Raw genomic sequence first — 22,703 nt, 5'->3', positions numbered from 1 at the left:
AAGGATTTGAGATGAGTGGAGAGTTTATATAGAGTTGAGTAAGGAGATAGAATATGAGATAGAGCATGAGTTAAGGCTTTATGAGTATGGATTTTAAAAGGATTAAAATGTTTTAAATCAATTCCATTTTAATGGAGTTTAAAATGCTTATTTAAGTCATTTATAAATGAATATTGGAATTTCAAATTTATTTACATGCAAATGAAATGTATAGAATGTTATAAGATGGTGCATGATTATTATCTCTTATGTGAACATGTGAATTTCTAAATGATATTAAGTTTAAGGATGTTGAATTCTTTTATTTCGTTTGTTATGTGGTTACGTGATATTATGTGGTTAGTCGATGTTATGTTGGTTTTTGATTGTTTTAATCGAAATGAATTATGGATGCTAGAACCCTAAAACACTAAAAGATACCCTAGGCACGTAGAATTAGACTATGTCTTGTGACAATTTTCTTCACGAACTTACCGACTCTTCATCAATAAAGGTTCGGGCGACAGGAAGTGAAGCCGAAGAAGAAGCGACTCCACGCTAGCTTAAGAACGTTTGAGGTGGGCATTACTTTTACTATACGTATATAGAGATCCCCTGCGTGACGTAGGCCTCATATACGAATATATGTGCATGATATATTTTAACTGTTTATTCAGCTTTTATGAAATGCTTATATGTTCAATGCCCTTTATGAAAATGAAAATGTTTATGAAAATGAAATGTTTATGAAATGATTGACTGCCAAAAATATTTATGTTTTTATATGTATCCTATCTGTGTTGGTTCGCCAACTTTAAAGGAAATCCAATTGGGATCCTATGCTAGACAAAGGTCGCTAGCTAGGGTTAACGTGTACACTCATGGAGACCGCGAGTCGCTTGCGACCGGTCTCGGCGTCCGTGGTAAGGAGGCCTCCTTCCCGGCGCATGACAGAAAGGAACAGATATGGATCATATGAAGGAAAATGGGTCGGCCGGCCAATCTTATGAAAATGAAAGAAATGTTTTAGTAAGCGCAGGACTTTCAAGAAAACCCCTGTGTGTTACTGTTGGCAGTTCAATTTATATATGTTATGCATGATTGTATTATCGGCATATGTCCACTGAGTATTTTTATACTCAGCCCTGCATGTATTTCTAAATGTGCAGGTTGAGCAGCTGATTGAATGGAATGGTGTTGAGCGGGTGTTCCTTTGATCATTTCAAGAAATGTAACCTTGAGTATACATCTTCATATGTATATCTCACACGTTTTCCGCTGCAAAACACTTTGATTAGGATAACTCTATGTTATGAAGTTGTGACACGTGATATTGGGTAACCCACCTTAATCAGTTCTCCTTTATGTGTATGTGTTATAAGTATCCAAATGATCATATATGATCCTAGCATTTTATCTATGAGTGACATTTCCATATACTTTAATGTTAATTAATTATCCATTTCCGTTCCCACTCATTAATTCTCATTCCAAGTCATAATCTCGGCTAAACCGTCATTAAGGGTAGCGGGCTGTGACAGAGTGGTATCAGAGCGGTTCGTTCGCTCTGGCCCTAGAAACCTTATTCTAAAGAGTCGAGTCTAGTTTGATTCTTTAGACATACATGGGTTCATATGGCACCGCTCAACACTCCATTGCATCGTGCTCAATCAAGGAAAGAAGGTAACCGTAGTTCAACGTTTTAAAGATGTTATTGTTCTAAGATGTTTTATAAATACGTTTATGTAAAGAGCATGCTATGATGAAATGTTGAATGTTTTGCCTTTCATGGCATATTTTCGCAGTCTATGATGTTATGATCAGACGAATGATAGAAAAATTGACATATGTTTTCCCGGAGAACATAGATTGCTATAAGTTGTATGATCACAATTTCAAAAGAACATAGACTACTAGATTAGTAGGATATCTCTACAATCTAGATTCTTAAGGTGATGATGTAGAAGAATGAAAGAGAACTTAGAGCATTTCAGCTCCCTCAAGAAAATAATGATTCTTTTGAACTACAAAGAGGAATGAAAAGATATGTACGAGGTAAAGGAAAAACACAGAATGACGATACGCGACGAATTCAAGGTAAACGTTGCATCAAAGGTTGAACCATAGTCTCTACGTTCAAATGTTCAAGTGCGACGGAATATCAAATCGACTTTTGCTACAGGATAGATTTTAAGAATAGTGTGTTTTGCCTGTGTACGTATGTCTGTGTGTATATGTCTTAAGAGAGGTTTGGGGTTTGAGATCAATAGGATAGGGAACCTTAAGATAAGTTTAGTTGTCATGATGAACTTATGCTTTGTTATGTATAGTATGTTCATGGCTCTTCAAGTTCGGGACGATGTTTCCCGTGTGACTGGGAGGTGATGATGTTGGACCTGGCCAGTCCACATGATCCAAATCTCAGTAGACGTCTTTTGGGTTGAAAACCCATGTGTTTCAACTTTCGGTTGAAAAGCCAGATGGGTTCATACTCGAGGTCATTTTGTTCGACCTAGTAGTTAATCATTTCATACCCTCTGGTCATTCTTTTGATTCTCTTGAACAATTTTTACAACACCTTGCTTTGATGTTGTGTTGAGTTTGAGTCTTGCAACTCGTGAGTTGTCATATAGATCCCCTTGATTGATAAGACTAAGAAGTGTTAGTCTACTGACGTAGTATACTACCCAAATTATGGCTTCGTATAATTGTGTCTCATTGTGTTAAATTAGTTGAGATTAGTCTTTGTCCTATAAATGATATCGACCACTCATTATGATAGAAATTCAGAGTTCAAGCTAAGACCGTAATATAGTGTTCGAGTACGAGGACTTAAGTTAATTGGTCTATGATAGTTTTAAGATAGATTCATAGGAAAGTGTTGTGCATGTGATATGTAACAAGAAATGGGTTGCTGACCATTTTGGTCTTTAGAAAATAGAATACCCCGTAGATGAGCCCTAGGAATGAGGTAGGAGCAAAATGAACCACCGCAAAAGGACGAGGGAACTTATTCTCAAGTAAATTTTGTGTATATAAATTGGAATTGGGAATCCAACTGATATGAGGAGAGACCCGGATCTATTCTAGATCGGAAAGTTAAAGTACTAAGGAATAAGTCGATACCCTTAATAAAGGTACTTTGGAAGCATCATGATCAAGAAGAGGCGACGTGGGAACTCGAGTCTAGCATGAAGGAGAAGTACCCAGAATTATTTTCCTGTGGTACAAATTTCGGGACGAAATTTCTTTTAAGGGGGATAGTATGTCATACCCCGACTTTTAACCCCTGATTAAGGGCTTAATTATTAATAATTAGGGTTCGGCATCCATTAATAATAAAACTGGTTTGATTTATCTGATGTGACTTAATCGTTATATATGTGATTTTCGTTACTTGAGACCTTAGGAGCAAGTTATTATGATTTTTATTTGAGGATTTTAGCACTTGGAATTTTAATTAAGTTTCTAAAGCAAGTGCAGTTTATTTTTACCGAGAAATCAAGGAAAGCCGGTTTATGAAAATATTTCCAAGCATATATTTTGTTTTAAAATTATTTTTCCTATGAGAGGAATATTATAATTGAGTGAGTGCACTAATATTAGTGCTATAATTATTTTATGTGGTCACATGAATAATTATGCTATGGTATTTTATTAATGAGTAATATTTCCATAATTATTGTGGTTATTATTTAATCATCCTTCTCACACTATTATTTTAATTTCTCAAGCATGTGCCTAAATACCCAATTGCCAAGTGGATTAGTGTATTAATTGAGAGAGTGTAGAGATTAGAGAGAGAGAGTAGAGATTAGAGAGAGAGAGATCAAGGCATTAATGCCCAATATTCTTTAAGATTGCCAAATCTTTCCTAAGATTACCAAATCCTCACAAATCTTGCAAGGCAATTCTCTCTCTCCCTCCACCCCATTTTCGGCTCTCTCTCCCACTCCCTCATCTCTCACTTTCCACCATTGACATCCATTGTAGAGACCTTCGGAGCTTCCAAAAATTATACCAAACACCTCAATCCACTCTTAAATCTTACATAGACACCTCCTAGCTACTTGAATTCAAGAGGATCATTGATGATTGGCTTCAAAGCTAGAGAGAGAAAGTTTGATATTTGGTGTAAAGTTTGAGTAAGTGATCATGTAATCCATAGATCTAGCTTGAATGATGTTGTATGTGAGTATTTTTGAAAGATTGAAGCAAGAAAAATCATCCCTTCTTTTTCTCTCAATTTTCGAAAAAAATGGGTCTTTACCCTTCAAAAATTTTCTTTTTCTTTCCTTGATTTGGGGTGAAAAATGAGATCTATATGGTGTTTGTTGATGATTGATGTGTGTTGTGAAAGTATATGCTTTGAGATGTGAAAGTCGATTGAGTTTAGTTTACCCAAAAATTGGGAAATTGTGAGTTGATGATTAAAATGATGGATTGATGATGAAGATGAGTCTATGAGATGTATATGATGATGATTGATGGAGTAAATTGAGTATATGATGTCAATTGATGATTTTGATATGAGTTAGTTTAATAAAATTAGGGATATGTGTATTTATGCCCTAAATTGTTAATTGATGGTTTATATGTGAGTTTAAAAGGTTAAAATTGGTAGATCAATGATTGGATCAAAGTGTCATGTGTGTTTATAAAATTTCAAAGAGTTTAGTTTAATAAAAATTAGGACTTTCTTGTCTATGTGTTTATTAAGTGAATTGGCTTAAGATATATGTAATTGAGCATGATTTTAGTGTCTTATTATGTTTGATTAAATCTTTTGTTGGCTAAGTAAAATTTTGACATAGTTTAGTTTGTATGAGTTTTTGAGTTTTCATATGTTGAGAAGTCGATGATTGATAAAATGGGGTCTAATTACTTTATGACCATTATGTGAACGTTTGTCATGTTTTATTAAGAGTTTATGTTGGTACGTGAGTTTTCCTTAGAGTTTAGTTTACATGATAAAAAGGGAATCTATCTGTGTATAATGAGTTATGTGGTGTATGAGATCATGTTTGAATAATTGAGTAATTTTGAGCATGAAAATGAAAAGAGAATTGAATTGATGCGTTCGTTGAAACGTTTTCCTTGAGATTTGAGTTTATGATGTAAGAGGAGAGTTGAGATTGAGTATGATGAGTATTATGTTGTACTTGAATGTTTTTTTTAGTGCTATAAGTGTTTAAAATGAGCTTTGATGAGTTTTCTTTGAATGAATGTTGAGTTGAGCATGTTTGCTTGTGTGATTGAATTCGGAGTCATTTTTTCATGACGCACTGACCTACTGCTTTCGAGGGGTTTTAGTTACCTAAACACCATGAAAATTTTATGGTAAGTATATTTGAGAGTCTTAAGCACACCGGTAGAATTTCAAGCCATTACAACTTCGTTTGATATTTATTTAAAATGCAAAACCTAAACTGCACATTACTACCGAGAATTTCAGAGAACAGGAGAAATAGTCATTCATTTAAGTAGCTTCCTGTGTGATCTAGATTTCAAACTTTTTATGGTATTAACCTTATTGTGTTAGATAGATATACACCAAATGTGAGCCCAGTTTGACAACGTTTGCTAATTTTCAAAAATCAAAGTTTTCGATTGCCCAAAACTGCCGAATATGGTAGATCGTGGTAAAAACGTCATATCTCTCAAACCACTTGGCGTTTTCGACTCTACGTTTTTTTATATGAAACTAGACTTGAAGATCTTTCTTTCAGTATGAGTCTCGAGTCCAGGAGATGTCGGAGTCAGAACAGATTAAATTTTGAAGTTGAATCAGTGTAAAACCAGAGCATGTTTTAATGATGTTTGATTGTGATTCTTATGTGCCTTATGTGATTGTGTTGTCTATGTGTTTGAATGAGATTAGACGAGCCTTATATGAGAGATAAATCGAGACTTAGTACCATGATTTTCTTGAAGCATATCCTTGAACTTAAGGATTTGAGATGAGTGGAGAGTTTATATAGAGTTGAGTAAGGAGATAGAATATGAGATAGAGCATGAGTTAAGGCTTTATGAGTATGGATTTTAAAAGGATTAAAATGTTTTAAATCAATTCCATTTTAATGGAGTTTAAAATGCTTATTTAAGTCATTTATAAATGAATATTGGAATTTCAAATTTATTTACATGGAAATGAAATGTATAGAATGTTATAAGATGGTGCATGATTATTATCTCTTATGTGAACATGTGAATTTCTAAATGATATTAAGTTTAAGGATGTTAAATTCTTTTATTTCGTTTGTTATGTGGTTACGTGATATTATGTGGTTAGTCGATGTTATGTTGGTTTTTGATTGTTTTAATCGAAATGAATTATGGATGCTAGAACCCTAAAACACTAAAAGATACCCTAGGCACGTAGAATTAGACTATGTCTTGTGACAATTTTCTTCACGAACTTACCGACTCTTCATCAATAAAGGTTCGGGCGACAGGAAGTGAAGCCGAAGAAGAAGCGACTCCACGCTAGCTTAAGAACGTTTGAGGTGGGCATTACTTTCACTATACGTATATAGAGATCCCCTGCGTGACGTAGGCCTCATATACGAATATATGTGCACGATATATTTTAACTGTTTATTCAGCTTTTATGAAATGCTTATATGTTCAATGCCCTTTATGAAAATGAAAATGTTTATGAAAATGAAATGTTTATGAAATGATTGACTGCCAAAAATATTTATGTTTTTATATGTATCCTACCTGTGTTGGTTCGCCAACTTTAAAGGAAATCCAATTGGGATCCTATGCTAGACAAAGGTCGCTAGCTAGGGTTAACGTGTACACTCATGGAGACCGCGAGTCGCTTGCGACCGGTCTCGGCGTCCGTGGTAAGGAGGCCTTCTTCCCGGCGCATGACAGAAAGGAACAGATATGGATCATATGAAGGAAAATGGGTCGGCCGGCCAATCTTATGAAAATGAAAGAAATGTTTTAGTAAGCGCAGGACTTTCAAGAAAACCCCTGTGTGTTACTGTTGGCAGTTCAATTTATATATGTTATGCATGATTGTATTTTCGGCATATGTCCACTGAGTATTTTTATACTCAGCCCTGCATGTATTTCTATGATGCAGCCCAAGGTTCGTTAGTACAAGACCCGGTGCATGTTCCTGTTGGTCCGGTTACAAGAGCACGAGCCAAGAAGTTCAAGGAGAGCTTGATGAGCTTAGTTCAAGAAGTGTGGGCTCAAGAGTTGATGAAGAGACCCATTGGAGATGGTGGAGTCGGCCCAAGTTTAATTAATATCATCAAGTGCGAGCGGGCCGAAGCTTGAAGAATTTATTTATTTTGAAGACTTCATTTATTTATTTCAGTATTGTTATTTTCGCAGCCCATTAGTTTAAAGGGCCTTGTTATTTTCGGATTTTAGTAGTAAGGGCCTTGTTTGGCTTATTAGGGCTTGTTTTTAAGTTGTTTCCTTATTAGATTAGGTTTAGCTTTTGCCTATATAAGGCTCCCTATGTGTTGGACGAAAATCAACCAATTTTATATCAAATTTCGTGAGTTATCACTTCTCCTTGAGAGTTTCGAATTTTCTCTTGTATATTCCAAGAGAGTTCATTTATCCGGCGTAACGGCGAGTCAACCATCCATCGTCGCGTGTCATTCATCATCCCCGAGTTGCTGCGTCAACTTCACGTTGGGGTTTAGGGATTCGTTCGCCTAAATCATTCCGTGGGTTAGATTCAGAGGTTTTGGGATTCCATCTTCTATTCGTGTTATCAAGTCTTCCGTTTGCGTAGTGTTCGATTGGTCGGCAAGGATCATATCATTTGGCACCAGAGCCGCGTTTCGTATCCAGGTTTTGTTTGTTTGTTTTCGTTTCTGTGTCAAGGGTAGAATTTTAGGGTTTCCGTTTTCTGTCCTAGTTTTCTGTTCCGCTGTCTGATTATAATTCCTAGGGTTTCGATTTTCTTCTGCTGTGTTCAATACCATAATATCTGGGGTGGTCTGAATTACTCATACACTTACACGCTTATACACATCCATCATCATACGACTTACACACATCCATATAAATCCATACGTCATAATTTCGTTTGGTTCTTGATTTTCTTTTTTTTTCAGAACCTATAGTCTGTTAGGGTCCGAGAAAAAAAAAAGAGTATAGAATTTCCGAAAATTTTCTTGCAGCATCTTGTTCCTACAGTTCACTGGCATCGTATAGAGCCTTTTGGGGCAGTTTTCTGTGTACACTTTTTCCGGTTTTTGCTTATTTCTCGTTGTGTTTTCTGGAGTCCTTGGGTAGTATAGAGCGTTTTGAGCCTATTTCTGCGCAATACTTCTTGGGTTGTTCAGTCTGCGTTTCTGATTGTCTTCTTTCTGTTTGGGGGTTTTCCCATCTTTTCGTATCCGTTTAGTGTTGTTGGTGTGGTCTCTTGTGGGACGTTTCGTTGAGTGCTCTCGTTGAGATAGTTTGGCAATCTCGTTGGTGCAGTTGGTTTTTGAGTTCAGTTGGTAGATTGAGGGAATTTGATTCCTTGAGAGAGAAATTGAGCGGAAAAAGGCACGAGAGAGTGAGATTATTAGAGTGAAAAAAGCCGTTGAATTGTGTGATACACGAGCGCTGAGTGATTTCATCTTGAGTGATACACGAGTGTTTGTGAGGTGGTGAGGTCCTTTTATTTTGTTTCACTAACCGTTTCTTGTTTTCTGTCTGTGTCACTATGTCTAAGAAAAATGAACAGGGTGCGGATTTGAGCGATAGCCCTGTTATGGATCCACAATTAAAACTCGTAGTGGAGGCACTTCGCTCAGAATTTGGCAAGATGCTACACTCAGAAATTGAGGGAGTGTACGACAAGATCGAACTCATGGAGCAGTCTCATTCTCGAGAGACCACTTTCACACGAGGAGGCTGCCGCGGGCGAGGAGGCCGTGGTGGTGGCGGAGGTCGATTCCACCGTCCGTATGAGGAGCATGTAGATGATACAGGATTTGAGGATGAGGACGACGACGGCAGAACGTGGCAAGATAACAATCTGGGCAACATTAAGATGAACGTTCCTCCCTTCCAAGGGAAGAATGACCCAGAATTGTATCTTGATTGGGAGAGAAAGGTGGAGCTTATGTTCGATTGCCACAACTATTCAGAGCTCAAGAAGGTGAAGTTGGCAGCAATTGAGTTCTCCGATTATGCACTTGTTTGGTGGGATCAGATGGTGACGAGTAGGAGGAGAAATAGTGAGCCGCCTATTCAGACTTGGCAGAAGATGAAGGCTGTGATGAGGAAGCGTTTTGTGCCGAATCATTACTACCGCGAGCTTTTCAACAAGTTGCAGACTTTGAGGCAAGGCAGTCGGAGTGTGGATGAGTATTATAAGGAGATGAAGGTTGCCATGATTCGAGCCAATGTGGTGGAGGAGCGAGAGGCGACCATGGCGAGATTCTTGAGTGGTCTGCATTGGGATATTCATGATAAGGTGGAGTTGCAGCACTACGTTGAGTTGGAGGACATGGTTCACATGGCCATCAAGATCGAGAATCAACTCAAGAGGAGGGGCAACAACAGCAGCAACCAGCGCCAGAATCAGGGCAATTGGAGGCAATCACAACCAGTTTCTAGTGGTTCCTCATCAAAAGGGAATCAATGGAAAAAGGAGTCACCGCCGAGAGAGGAGAAGAAGCCATTCGTTAGGTCCCGACCCGAGGGATCCGGTGCAGCAAATCAGGGCATTCCGGCCGTTTCTGATGGTCGAAATCGAGATAAGAAGTGCTTCAAGTGCCAAGGCTTCGGGCATATTATGAGTGACTGCCCGAACATGAGAATTATGATCATGAGAGATGACGGCGAAGTCGTGACGGATGGTGATGAGACCGATCCTGATATGCCGAAATTGGAGGATGGAGATGGTACCGATGATGAGGAGGAGCGTGAGGAGATTTTTGCGCCCAATGGACAGCTTTTTGTAGCTAGGAGAGCCTTGAGTGTCCAAACTCAACCCAATGAGCGAGAGCAGCGGGAGAACCTCTTTCACACGAGATGTCTTGTTCAAGACAAGGTATGTAGTGTGATCATTGATGGCGGGAGTTGCACGAATGTGGCTAGTAGAGCCATGGTTGAGAGATTGGGGCTGACCACGGAGAAGCATTCCAAGCCGTATCGTTTGCAGTGGCTGAATGAGACAGGCGTCATCAAAGTGACGAAGCAAGTGAAGGTTCCGTTTCGCATTGTGAAGTATGAGGATGAGGTTGTGTGTGATGTGATCCCTATGCAAGCGAGCCACATCCTGTTGGGGCGACCGTGGCAGTTTGATCGCCGTGTTATTCATGATGGCTTCACCAACAAATATTCATTTGAATACAAGCAGAAAAAGATGTCACTTGTTCCTCTTACTCCTAAACAAGTTTATGAGGATCAAGTGCAATTGCAAAAGGAGGCGGACAAGGTGAAGTCAAAGGAGCAGCCCGTGGAGAAGAAGGAGAATGGGTTGATTCATAAGTCCTTTCTTGCTAGGGCTAGTGATTTGAAGTAGTGTGTACAGGAGGAGAGGCCGATCATGTTGTTGCGATATCAGGAGAACTTGGTTATTACTAACGATCTCTCTTCTCTACCCCCTTCTATTCGTTCTGTTTTGCAGGAGTTTGATGATGTTTTTCCCGACGATACACCTGCCGGTTTACCACCAATTCGAGGGATTGAGCATCAGATTGACTTTTTGCCCGGCGCTACACTGCCGAACCGACCAGCTTACCGAACCAATCCGGATGAGACAAAGGAGTTGGAGAGGCAAATTGGCGAGTTATTGGCCAAAGGGCATGTGAGGGAGAGTTTGAGTCCTTGTGCGGTACCCGTTCTACTTGTACCAAAGAAGGACTCGTCTTTGAGGATGTGCTGTGATTGCCGAGCCATCAATAACATCACGGTAAAGTATCGCCATCCTATCCCTCGTTTAGATGATATGCTAGATGAGTTACATGGTTCTTGTGTCTTTTCTAAGATCGATTTGCGTAGTGGATACCATCAGATTAGGATTAAGGAAGGTGATGAATGGAAAACTGCTTTTAAGACAAAACTTGGTTTGTATGAGTGGTTAGTTATGCCTTTTGGTTTGACTAATGCGTCTAGTACGTTCATACGTCTTATGAATCCTGTCTTGCGTGCTTTCATTGGCAGATTTGTTGTTGTCTACTTTGATGATATCCTCATTTATAGCCAGAATCATGATGAGCATGTTGAACATTTGAGGTCTGTTATGGATGTGCTTCGAAAGGAAAAGTTGTTTGCTAACCTTAAGAAGTGCACTTTCGGTACGGACAAGCTTGTGTTTCTTGGTTTTGTTGTTAGTGCACAGGGTGTACAGGTTGATGAGGAGAAGATACGAGCTATCCAAGAGTGGCCAACGCCAACGGACGTTGCAACAGTTCGAAGCTTTCATGGACTTGCTAGCTTCTACAGGCGGTTCATGCCTCATTTTAGCAGTGTTGCAGCACCTTTGACGGAGGTCATCAAGAAGAATGTGGAGTTTAAGTGGGGCAAGGCACAAGAGGATGCATTTCAGCAGATGAAATACAAATTGACCCACACCCCGGTATTATCTCTTCCTAATTTCTCCAAATCTTTTGAGATTGAATGTGATGCTTCTGGTGTTGGTGTTGGTATTGGTGCAGTGTTAATGCAAGAGAGACGACCCATAGCGTATTTCAGTGAGAAGCTCAACGGGGCGACGTTGAGTTATCCCACGTATGATAAGGAGCTGTACGCATTGGTGAGAGCTTTGCAAACGTGGCAGCACTACTTGTGGCGTAATGAGTTCGTCATTCACACGGATCACGAGTCGTTGAAACACTTGAAGGGGCAGCACAAGTTGAACAAGCGGCATGCGAGGTGGATGGAGTTCATTGAGACGTTTCCCTACGTCATCAAATACAAGCAAGGTAAAGAGAATGTTGTGTCTGACGCACTTTCTCGGAGGTATGCCTTGATCTCTACCTTAGATGCTAAGTTGCTTGGTTTTGAGTGTATCAAGAGTTTGTATGAGCATGATGATAACTTTGGTGAGATTTATCTAGCATGTGCGAGAGCTGCACGTGGAGAGTATTTTAGGCATGATGACTATCTTTTTAGGAAGAATAAGTTATGTGTTCCTAAATGTTCTTTACGTGAGTTGTTATTGCTTGAGTCTCATGGTGGAGGTTTGATGGGACATTTTGGCATTGCTAAGACTTTAGCTGTTCTGCATGAGCATTTCTTTTGGCCTCATATGAAACGTGATGTTGAGAGAATTTGTGGTCGATGTGTTACATGTAAACAAGCTAAGTCTAGGGTGAGTTCCCATGGATTGTATACACCATTGCCTATTCCTACAGCACATTGGATTCATATTTCTATGGATTTTGTGTTAGGTTTGCCTAGGACTAAGCGTGGTCGAGATTCTATCTTTGTGGTTGTTGATCGATTTTCTAAGATGGCACATTTTATTCCATGTCATAAATCTGATGATGCATCTCATGTAGCTGATCTATTCTTTAGAGAGATTGTTAGATTGCATGGCATGCCTAGGACTATTGTTTCTGATAGGGATTCGAAGTTCTTGAGCTATTTTTGGAAGACTTTGTGGTGTAAGTTGGGTACTAAACTTTTGTTTTCTACTACTCGTCATCCACAAACTGATGGTCAAACAGAGGTAGTGAATAGGACTTTGTCTACTTTGCTTAGAGCTATTATCAAGAAGAACATTAAGTCTTGGGAAGATTGTTTGCCTCATGTTGAGTTTGCTTATAATCGTTCTGTTCATTCTGCTACTCAATTTTCGCCATTTGAGATTGTGTATGGATTTAATCCTTTGACTCCATTGGATTTATCTCCATTACCTGAGCATGAGTATACTAACCTTGATGGCAAGAGAAAGGCTGATTTTGTGAAGCAGATTCATGAGAAGGCAAGGATGAATATTGAGAGGCGCACGAAGCAGTATGCCGAGCGAGCCAACCAAGGACGTCGCAAAGTAGTGTTTGAGCCCGGTGATTGGGTATGGCTGCACATGCGCAAGGAAAGGTTTCCATTGCAGCGGAGATCCAAGTTACTTTCTAGAGGCGACGGGTCATTTCAAGTGTTGGAGCGCATCAATGACAATGCCTACAAGTTGGACTTACCAGGTGAGTATAATGTGAGTGCTTCTTTTAATGTGACTGATTTGAGTCCTTTTGATGTAGGTGATGCTTTGGATTTGAGGACAAATCCTCTTCAAGAGGAGGGGAATGATGCAGCCCAAGGTTCGTTAGTACAAGACCCGGTGCATGTTCCTGTTGGTCCGGTTACAAGAGCACGAGCCAAGAAGTTAAAGGAGAGCTTGATGAGCTTAGTTCAAGAAGTGTGGGCTCAAGAGTTGATGAAGAGACCCATTGGAGATGGTGGAGTCGGCCCAAGTTTAATTAATATCATCAAGTGCGAGCGGGCCGAAGCTTGAAGAATTTATTTATTTTGAAGACATCATTTATTTATTTCAGTATTGTTATTTTCGCAGCCCATTAGTTTAAAGGGCCTTGTTATTTTCGGATTTTAGTAGTAAGGGCCTTGTTTGGCTTATTAGGGCTTGTTTTTAAGTTGTTTCCTTATTAGATTAGGTTTAGCTTTTGCCTATATAAGGCTCCCTATGTGTTGGACGAAAATCAGCATACTTTTATCAATAAACTTGTGAGTTTTATTTCTCTCTTGAGAATTCCGAATTCCTCTTGATTGTTCCAAGACGAATTCATTTATCGACGTAACGGCGAGTCAACCAACCCTCGTCGGGTGTCATTCAGCGTCTGGGGTTTAGGGATCCGTTCGCCTAAATCATTCCGTGGGTTAGATTCAGAGGTTTTGGGATTCCATCTTCTGTTCGTGTTTTCAAGTCTTCCGTTTGCGTGGTGTTCGATTGATCGGAAAGGATCATATCATTCTAAATGTGCAGGTTGAGCCGCTGATGGAATGGAATGGTGTTGAGCGGGTGTTCCTTTGATCATTTCAAGAAATGTAACCTTGAGTATACATCTTCATATGTATATCTCACACGTTTTCCGCTGCAAAACACTTTGATTAGGATAACTCTATGTTATGAAGTTGTGACACGTGATATTGGGTAACCCACCTTAATCAGTTCCCCTTTATGTGTATGTGTTATAAGTATCCAAATGATCATATATGATCCTAGCATTTTATCTATGAGTGACATTTCCATATACTTTAATGTTAAGTAATTATCCATTTCCGTTCCCATTCATTAATGAGTAAAATTTTGGAATAGCCAAAATGAATCATAAAACACAAATTATGGCCACTCATTGAAAAAACATAAATTTTAGCCATTTTTATAGCTTTGGGACGTTTTTACCCTTAATTGGGCGGACTGGGTAGGGTCAGGAGCGCGGGTCGCAGTGCCGGGTAGGATCAGGCACGCGGGTCGGGTTAGGCACTTATGGCACTATTAGTGCCATAAGTGCCAACGAAATTTTTTTTACTCCCCCTGCCCTGTCTACCCCCCAGACCCCCGACCCCACCCACCCCCAAGCCAAAAATAAAAAAAAATTACTCTCCCTAGATAAAAATAAATCAAATTTTACTTTTGTTATTTTATTTTATGGCACTAATAGTGCCATAAGTGCCAACGAAAATCCAAAATAAAATAAAGTAAAATGGTCTTTTTTAGCACTTATGGCACTATTAGTGCCATAAGTGCCAAACATGCAGAACAAATATAGAAACAACAACATCATCTAAACCCTAAATGGAACATTTAAACCCTAAATGGATAATCGAAACCCTAAATGGAATATCTAAACCCTAGGGGAAGTGTTTAAAAAGTTCCTTTTGGCTTGGGGGTGGGTGGGGTCGGGGGTCTGGGGCGTAGACATGGCAGGGGGAGTAAAAAAAAATTTCGTTGGCACTTATGGCACTAATAGTGCCATAAGTGCCTAACCCGACCCGCGTGCCTGATCCTACCCGGCACGCGACCCGCGCTCCTGACCCTACCCAGTCCGCCCAATTAGGGGTATATTAGGCATATTGCCTAATTAATGGCCATCATTTGTGTTTTTTCAATTAGTGGCCAAATATTGTGTTTGCATGTTCAATGTGGCCATTTGACACCATTGTTTCTTCATTAATTCTCATCCCAAGTCATAATCCCGGCTAAATCGTCATTAAGGGTAGCGGGCTGTGACAGTCTATTTACCCAATAAAACTAAATCCCTAGGTATACTCAACTTCTAAGGATTCACACGTCCTACTCTCGATTTAACTCTCAACTCGGACCATACTCAAAGCAAATAAGCACATAGGCATGTACAAACACATAAGCATACAACTCACATATACATAATTCACAAACAAACAAACATAAGTTTGACTCGGTGACCAGAGCAGAGAAATGCTCGGTGGTCAGAGTGGAAAAACTCAGTAGAGCGGAGCAGACTAGCTCAGGCAGAGCAGAGAAGAAATACTCACCAGAGTAGAGAAACGCTCACGTCAGAGCTGAGAAATGAACTCGCTGTCATAGCAGAGGAGAAATGAACTCGTTGTCATCAGAGGAATGACGAACTCTCTGTCATCAAGGAATGACGAACTCTCTGGCATCAGAGGAATGACGAACCCTCTGTCATACCAGAGGAATGACGAACTCTCTGTCATACCAGAGGAATGACTTCTCGGGTCAGGGCAGAGAAATGGGAAACCAGAGAAATCAACATATCAGAGCAGAGAAATCATTAGTCAGAGGAATCAATCGTCAGAGGAATCACTAGTCAGAGGAATCAATCGTCAGAGGAATTAATGTAACACCCCATATTATTTTTTTTCCTTATGTTGGGAGATAGTGTTTTAACACTATTGAGAATACTGCGATGTCGAGATGCGAGATTCTTTTCTTTCATGACCAGATAAGACAGTTTTTCTATTAAATAGAGTTATGAGTAGACAGACCAAGGGTGGAGTTAGAGTGATGAGATTTGAGGAACGAGTCGAGATTTTATTTTACTTTCGACTACCGGGAATACAATTACCGGATACCGAGTTATCAGAGATTGACTGTCCTATTAAGAAAATAGGAATAATGAGTTTGACATAGAGTCGAGGAAGAGAAGGAGAGAACCCTTGATGATATTACCTTGAAGTAGCATCAAAATACCATTGAGAACCTTGAGAGTTAAAGACTAGCTTAATAAAATCGAGAGTAAGTTATCGATGGATGGTAATATGAGTAAAATAGAGATGTTGATAGAATTGAGAATGATGTTAGAGTTGAGATGGAGACGTTGATTAAATTTTGAGATGAGATGAAAGACGAGAGATAGAGTCGAGATAGTGATTGAGAGTCACTATAAAGAGGATTAAGCTAGAATGACGATAAGATTAATGACGAGTGATGACCTGTTTTAATGTGATAACCTTGTTAGCTATTTGTTTGACGTTATTTGATTTACCTGATGAATGTGTATTTATGTTTGAGTAATTGGGGTAGTACATGATTTATTTTCCACCACACATTCCTACACTCACACTCATTATTTTAATCCTTCTCACATGTGTGATGTGACAAGTGGCCAAGTGGGGAGACAAAGTACTATTTGAGCATTTAATGCTTTCTAGATTAGAGTGTAAGAATTTTGATTAAAACAAGAGACTTTTCTCTCTCTTGCCGTCACTTTCATTTTTGGCCCTTCACCTTCTTCTCTCCCCCTCACGCCATTCTTCCTCTCCTCCATTGGAGACTAAGCTCAAGCTTCTAAGGACATATTGATGGTGAAATCCTCCACTAAATCTAGTCCTTAAACACTTTCTACTCTTGATTCAAGACGATTAGTGGAGTTTGATGCTTGAAGAATAGAGAGAAGATTTCTTTTTTCTTGAAACCACTTGAGTAAGTGTTTCAATCTTTTGGATCTAGACTTTTTTTTTTATGTGATATATGTGTATAGAAGGATGATTGAAGCATGAGAAACTCCCCCTCCACCTTTTTCGTCATTTTCGAAAATTAGGGTTCATACCCTTTAAAAATCTTTCTGGTTCTTTCCTAAATTTTGGGGTGAGAAATGTATCATATGTGATGTTTGACGTGATTAAGGTGTGTTTTGCAAAGCTTAGTCTTGAGATCTGAGTTTTTACAAAATTTAGTTTGATGTAAGAAATTGGGAAAAATCTGTAGGATATGTTTTGAACGATGATTTGATGATGAGCACGAAAATATGGAAGGATTAACGTGATGCTGATGTGTAACACCCCGTACTTTTCCTTATGTTGGGAGGTAGTGTTTTAACACTATTGAGAATACTGAGATGACGAGATTCGAGATTATTTTTCTTTTATGACCAGATAAGACAGATTTTCTTTTAAACAGAGTTATGAGTGGACAAACCAATGATGGGGTGAGAGTGATGAGATTTGAGAAACGAGTCGAGTCAGAGATGCTGATTGAATTAAGTTGAGATGTTATTTTACTTCCGACTACCGGAAATAGGAATAATGAGTTCGACATAGAGTCGAGGAAAAGAAGGAGAGAACCCTTGATGATATCACCTTAAAGTAGCATCGAAATGCTATTGAGAACCTTGAGAGTTAAAGACTAGCTTACACAAATCGAGAGGAAGTTATTGATGGATGGTAAAATGAGTAAAATAGAGATGATGATAGAATTGAGAATGATGTTAGAGTTGAGATAGAGATGTAAATTGATTTCTGATGTTGAGATGAAAGACGAGAGATAGAGTCGAGGTAGTGATTGAGAGTCTCTATAAAGAGGATTGAGCTAGAGTGACGATTAAATTAATGACGAGTGATAATCCGTTTTAATGTGATAGCTTTGTGAGCTATTTAATTGACGTTATGTGATTTATCTGATATGTGTGTATTTATGTTTGAGTAATTGTGGTAGTACATAATTTTAAATTACCACCGCACACATTCCCACACTCACTACCAATTTTTATAATCTCTTTTCCCACATGTGGATAATTGGCGGATGAGACTTGCTGCTAAGGGGGAGACAAGATACTATTTGAGCATTTAATGCTAGTTATCTTAAGGGGTAAGATTCTTGATTAAAACCAAAGAGTTTCTTTCTCTTTCCGTCATTCCCATCATTTTCGGCCCTTCACTCTCTTCTCTCCCCCTCACGCCATTCTTTCTCTCCTCCATTGGAGACCAAGCTCGAGCTTCTAAAAGACGCAACTATGATGAAATCCTCCACTAAATCTAGTCCTTAAACACTTTCTACTCTTGATTCAAGAAGATTAGTGGAGTTTAATGCTTGAAGAATAGAGAGAAGATTTTCCTTTTCTCGAAAACTACTTGAGTAAGTGTTTTAATCTTTTGGATCTAGACTTTATTATGTGATATATGTGTATAGAAGGATGATTGACGCATGAGAAACTCCCCCTCCTCCTTTTTCTTCATTTTCGAAAATTAGGGTTCATGCCCTTTAAAGATCTTTCTGGTTCTTTTCTAAAATTGGGGTGAGAAATGTGAAATATGTGATGATTTGAGGTGATAAAGATGTGTTTTGCAAAAACTTAGTCTTGAGATATGAGTTTTTACAAAATTTCAGTTTGATTTAAGATTTGGAAAATCTGTAAGTTATGTTTTAAATGATGATTTGATGATGAGCATGGATATATGAAAGGATTTTAACGTGATGTTTGATGAATGTAGAGTTTAGATGAGTTTTGAGTTGGCTATGATGTTAAGTGATAGTAAATTTTGATGTTTGTGAGTGTTTGATGATTTTTGGGAATGAAAAAGTTGATGAGTTTTCTAGTTGCTCTTGACTGCGTCGTTTTGTCTTGAGTCTTGCTCTACTCAGCAGAGAAATTATTTCCCCGCTGGCATGCCAGAGAAATCGTTTCCCCGCTGGCATGCCAGAGAGTTCATTTCCCCGCTGCTCTGCCAGCGAGTTCATTCCTCAGACGATCGATTCCTCTGACGATCGATTCCTTTGACGATCGATTCCTCTGACGATCGATTCCTCTGACGATCGATTCCTATGATGTTTGATTTCTCTGATGTTTGATTCCTCTGGCGACAAAGAGTTCGCCATTCCTCAGGCATTTCTCTGCTGCTATGCCAGAGAGTACATGATTCCTCTGCCCTGGCGAGTATTTCTCCGCTGTCATGCCGAGCTGCTCTACTCCGCTCTGCTGAGTTTTTCCCACTCCGACCACCGAGCATTTCTCTGGTCTGGTCTCCGAGTCAACTTATGTTTGCTTGTTTGTGATATGTTTATATGTGAAGTTGCATGCTTATGTGATTGTGCATGCCGATGTGCTTGTTTGCTATGAGTATGGTCCGAGTTGAGAGTTAAATCGAGAGTAAGACGTGTGAATCCTTAGAAGTCGAGTATGCCTAGGGATTTAGTTTTACTGGGTAAATAGTCGTTGAGTGAGAAGTTATTGTTGAGATGAGTTTGGATTTTAGTAATGAGTTCTAACTAAGGTTTGCTTTATCACATGAACCTTCGTGATGATGTTGACGATTTATGAAGACCCGAGCGAGACGAAGAAGTAAGTCACCTATTTCCAATCCGAGCTTAAGCGAAGGACTACAGGTGGGCAATATTTTGAGTATACGTTTATCGTATGAGCTTTCTAAAATGATTGATGATGATATTTATGAGTTTATCAAATGATTGAGATAAATGATGTTTAAGAATTGTTTGACTTGCCAATTTTTTTGATGTTGAGTTTGTATGTTACCCTCTACTGATGAGACGAATTCGGATCCTGCCACAAGCGGGGTTGTGTACACAGAGGTGACTGTGAGCCGTCTTCGGGTCGGCCGGTCACGGTACTTGAGAGGGAGGCCTACTTCTCAATACCGATAATAATGATGAGTTGTAGACGTGGTACATACATGATGAGTATTTGATAGCGCTATCGTTTCTTTATGATGTTATGATTATGAAAACTGCATGCACAGATTCTTTGATGATAACTTATTTCTGTGTATTGCTGATGATATGGCAAGTTCCAAACATATAGCTCTAAGAGCGCCTTTGATGTTTATCCGGCGTTTGCCCACTGAGTATTATTACTCACGCCCTGCATACATTTCTAAATGTGCAGGCTAAGCAATGGAGCGAGATTGGTCTGGTGCTGGTGGAGAATGGTTTCACTGATGAAATTTTCCTTGCTATTTTCCTTCGATGTTAGAATCTTAAGGAAGATGTACGTTGTTTTCCTTCGGATGTTGATAAACCTTAGTGAGAGGATACTTTATTCCTTTCTAATCAAGCAATATACTTGCGGTTATATGTCTTCATACATATAATTGTTACGCCTTTTGCTGTGAGACTCTTGATTTTAGGCTTCCTTATGAAACATAAGTAATACCCGTTTTGTTTTTGTTCATGAAATTCCTAATAATTAAAAAGTTATAACGATGTTGACGATTTTACCCTTGGGTTCATTTATGATGATTTTCTTAACACCTTTGATGCGAGCTTCCGCTTGATGTTTGACCTATACATCTTATCTTCTATTCTTTTAAAAATAGTCGTATCGATACTCGTACCCGCTATTACTAGCGTTGGGAAATGGGCTGCGATAGAGTGGTATCAGAGCAGGTCGTCTGCTCTGAGTTAATTGCTTGATTGAGTTGAATCTTTGATTGCTTCTACTCTTTTTAGATTGAGTACTAGTCTAATTTGAGTTCTTAGACTAGTTTGAGAGAGAGTCATTTTGAAACGAAACTCCAGCACCCCATCTCCTCCGGCTTAACGAGGTAAGAGGTTGATGTTGTTTCTTATCGCTTTTCTGATGAGAACTGAGTTTGATGCGCTAATGAGTTATGTATTGTTTTGATAATGGAATTGTTTGATGATGATGAATTCTGATATGAGGAGAGATGTTGAGGCTAGTATAGTCGATGCCCCACCGTACCAAACGAGGATGAGATGCTGAGTTATATTGAGACAGTGATGCAGCGATGGTTCAGGGAGTATATCCCGGACGAGGATGACACCTTGGGTGAACTTTTGGCATGCTATCACCGATGATGGAGGAGGGCTATTCCCTATGGGATTGATCGTGCGGAGGCCATTACTCTTTCGATTTCATTTTCTTTTGAGTCAAATGTTTCACAGCTAATTGTTCCTACTGAGCCTCAGATTGAGCGAGTTCCCTTTGATCCTTATCCGAGGATTGCCCCATTGCATGAGCTAGGCACTTTGTCTTTTCAGATTAAAATGTGCATTTGAGATTATATCCACAGTCCCGAGACGCCTAGGAGGGACGATCTCGGCCAACACACGTTGATAGCGATGAGGAGGATTCGGATGAGGAGACTCCAGAGATGACGGTCGGCTACGGACGGACCCAGCCATTACAGCATCATGATACTGCTGACGGAGTCAAGACATGGGTACCTGTTCCCGAGGTGCCGATTTATGGTCCGATGGTGGACACCAACGTCGAGGATGAGCCGAGCGATGATAGCGTCTACCGACTGATCGACGAGTACGAGAGTCGGGATTCAGAGCCGACTGAGGATATGGAGGTTGACGATGTGACGAGCAGGATTTTAGGAGATGACGACTAGCGATCACGTGTATCTAGTGGACGTGTACATATGTAAGATGCATAGTTGATATATATATATATATATATATATATATATATATATCTATAGGTGCTTAGTACCTATGATGCTGGTATGGTAGAGCATCATTTTGGGGTTAGAGCTTTGGGACATAAGACCTTACTTTTGTAAAAGACCTCGAGAGAGAGAGGCAGTTTTCCTTATATACGTAGATATACAGAGGTGTTGATGGTTAGTGAGTTTCACTTCCTTTATTAGAGCTTTGAGAATGATGATGATGTTGATGCTGGTTGATAAATGAGAAATAGAGATTGACGAGAATTTCGAACGATGATAAGCGAAAAATAGAGTGGACAAGAATTTTGAGAATTTTGAGAATTTTGAGATCACTTATGAGATATAGAAGCGAAGTGAGAAAAAGAGAATTAGTATTTTATTTTGACAAATGGCTAGTTCGAAGTCGATAGTTGTATAATTCTTTTCCTTGTAGTATACCTCCGAGAAGATGAGGAAGAGAAGCAGAGAGAGAGATAGTTGAGATAATACGACGAGAGTTAGAGATTTCATCGCGAATTATAGACACGACCCTAATAGGGTGAACGTATTGTGGAGACCTCATAGGATGCATAGATACTTTTGACCAATTGTACTTCGTAATAGAGGTACTTTTACCGGGACCGCGTTTATCATCGCTAGAGTAATCATGAGAATGGACTTATTGAGTCCCTATCCCGCTTGGTGGTTTTTAAATTTTTTGCATCCATTTGAACTCCTATATGAGATGAACTATATGCTATTGAGAAATGTTTCCAGATCCACTGTGTTCGAGCCTGAGCCGTTTGTGTTGGAAAACCTTACCCCTTGCTTTAACAGTGGACAATTTATTCATTTTCCACTTAGTGGATTGCTTCTACTTCCAGTATTGGTTTACTCCCATCATATTATATCTCAGTTTTTATCCTAGTTTCTGTTCTAGCTTTTGATCTTCCTTTGATTGTAACTTCTTCACTATCCTTGAGATATCACTGGCTATTATGAAATCATTCCATTACTTGAGCTCGTCTTGTTCAAGATCAGACATTTTATTCATCACATCCTAGTCCCTACCACATCCGACAAGAGATAGGAATGTCTAGGTAACTAGGATGGCATGATAAGAAGAGAATTTGGAAGAAAACACGAGTTATGGGAGC

At 39.2% G+C, this 22,703-nt stretch overlaps 2 long non-coding RNA genes across 2 annotated transcripts; both read left to right on the top strand.

Moving 5' to 3' along the window:
• The first annotated feature begins 228 nt into the window (after positions 1–228).
• Positions 229–1,449, top strand: LOC131011489 (uncharacterized). The gene is made up of 2 exons (XR_009096952.1): positions 229–557; positions 1,149–1,449. It is a non-coding gene; the product is annotated as an uncharacterized LOC131011489 (long non-coding RNA).
• Positions 1,450–3,941: 2,492 nt separating this feature from the next.
• Positions 3,942–14,198, top strand: LOC131011488 (uncharacterized). The gene is made up of 3 exons (XR_009096951.1): positions 3,942–4,124; positions 6,422–6,485; positions 13,898–14,198. It is a non-coding gene; the product is annotated as an uncharacterized LOC131011488 (long non-coding RNA).
• Positions 14,199–22,703: the final 8,505 nt, after the last annotated feature.

Source organism: Salvia miltiorrhiza, chromosome 2, assembly GCF_028751815.1.
Source record: "Salvia miltiorrhiza cultivar Shanhuang (shh) chromosome 2, IMPLAD_Smil_shh, whole genome shotgun sequence".
In the NCBI taxonomy this organism is placed as follows: Eukaryota; Viridiplantae; Streptophyta; class Magnoliopsida; order Lamiales; family Lamiaceae; genus Salvia; species Salvia miltiorrhiza.
The sequence above is the reverse complement of the archived record's forward strand: the minus strand, read 5'-3'. Positions and strand labels throughout refer to the sequence as shown.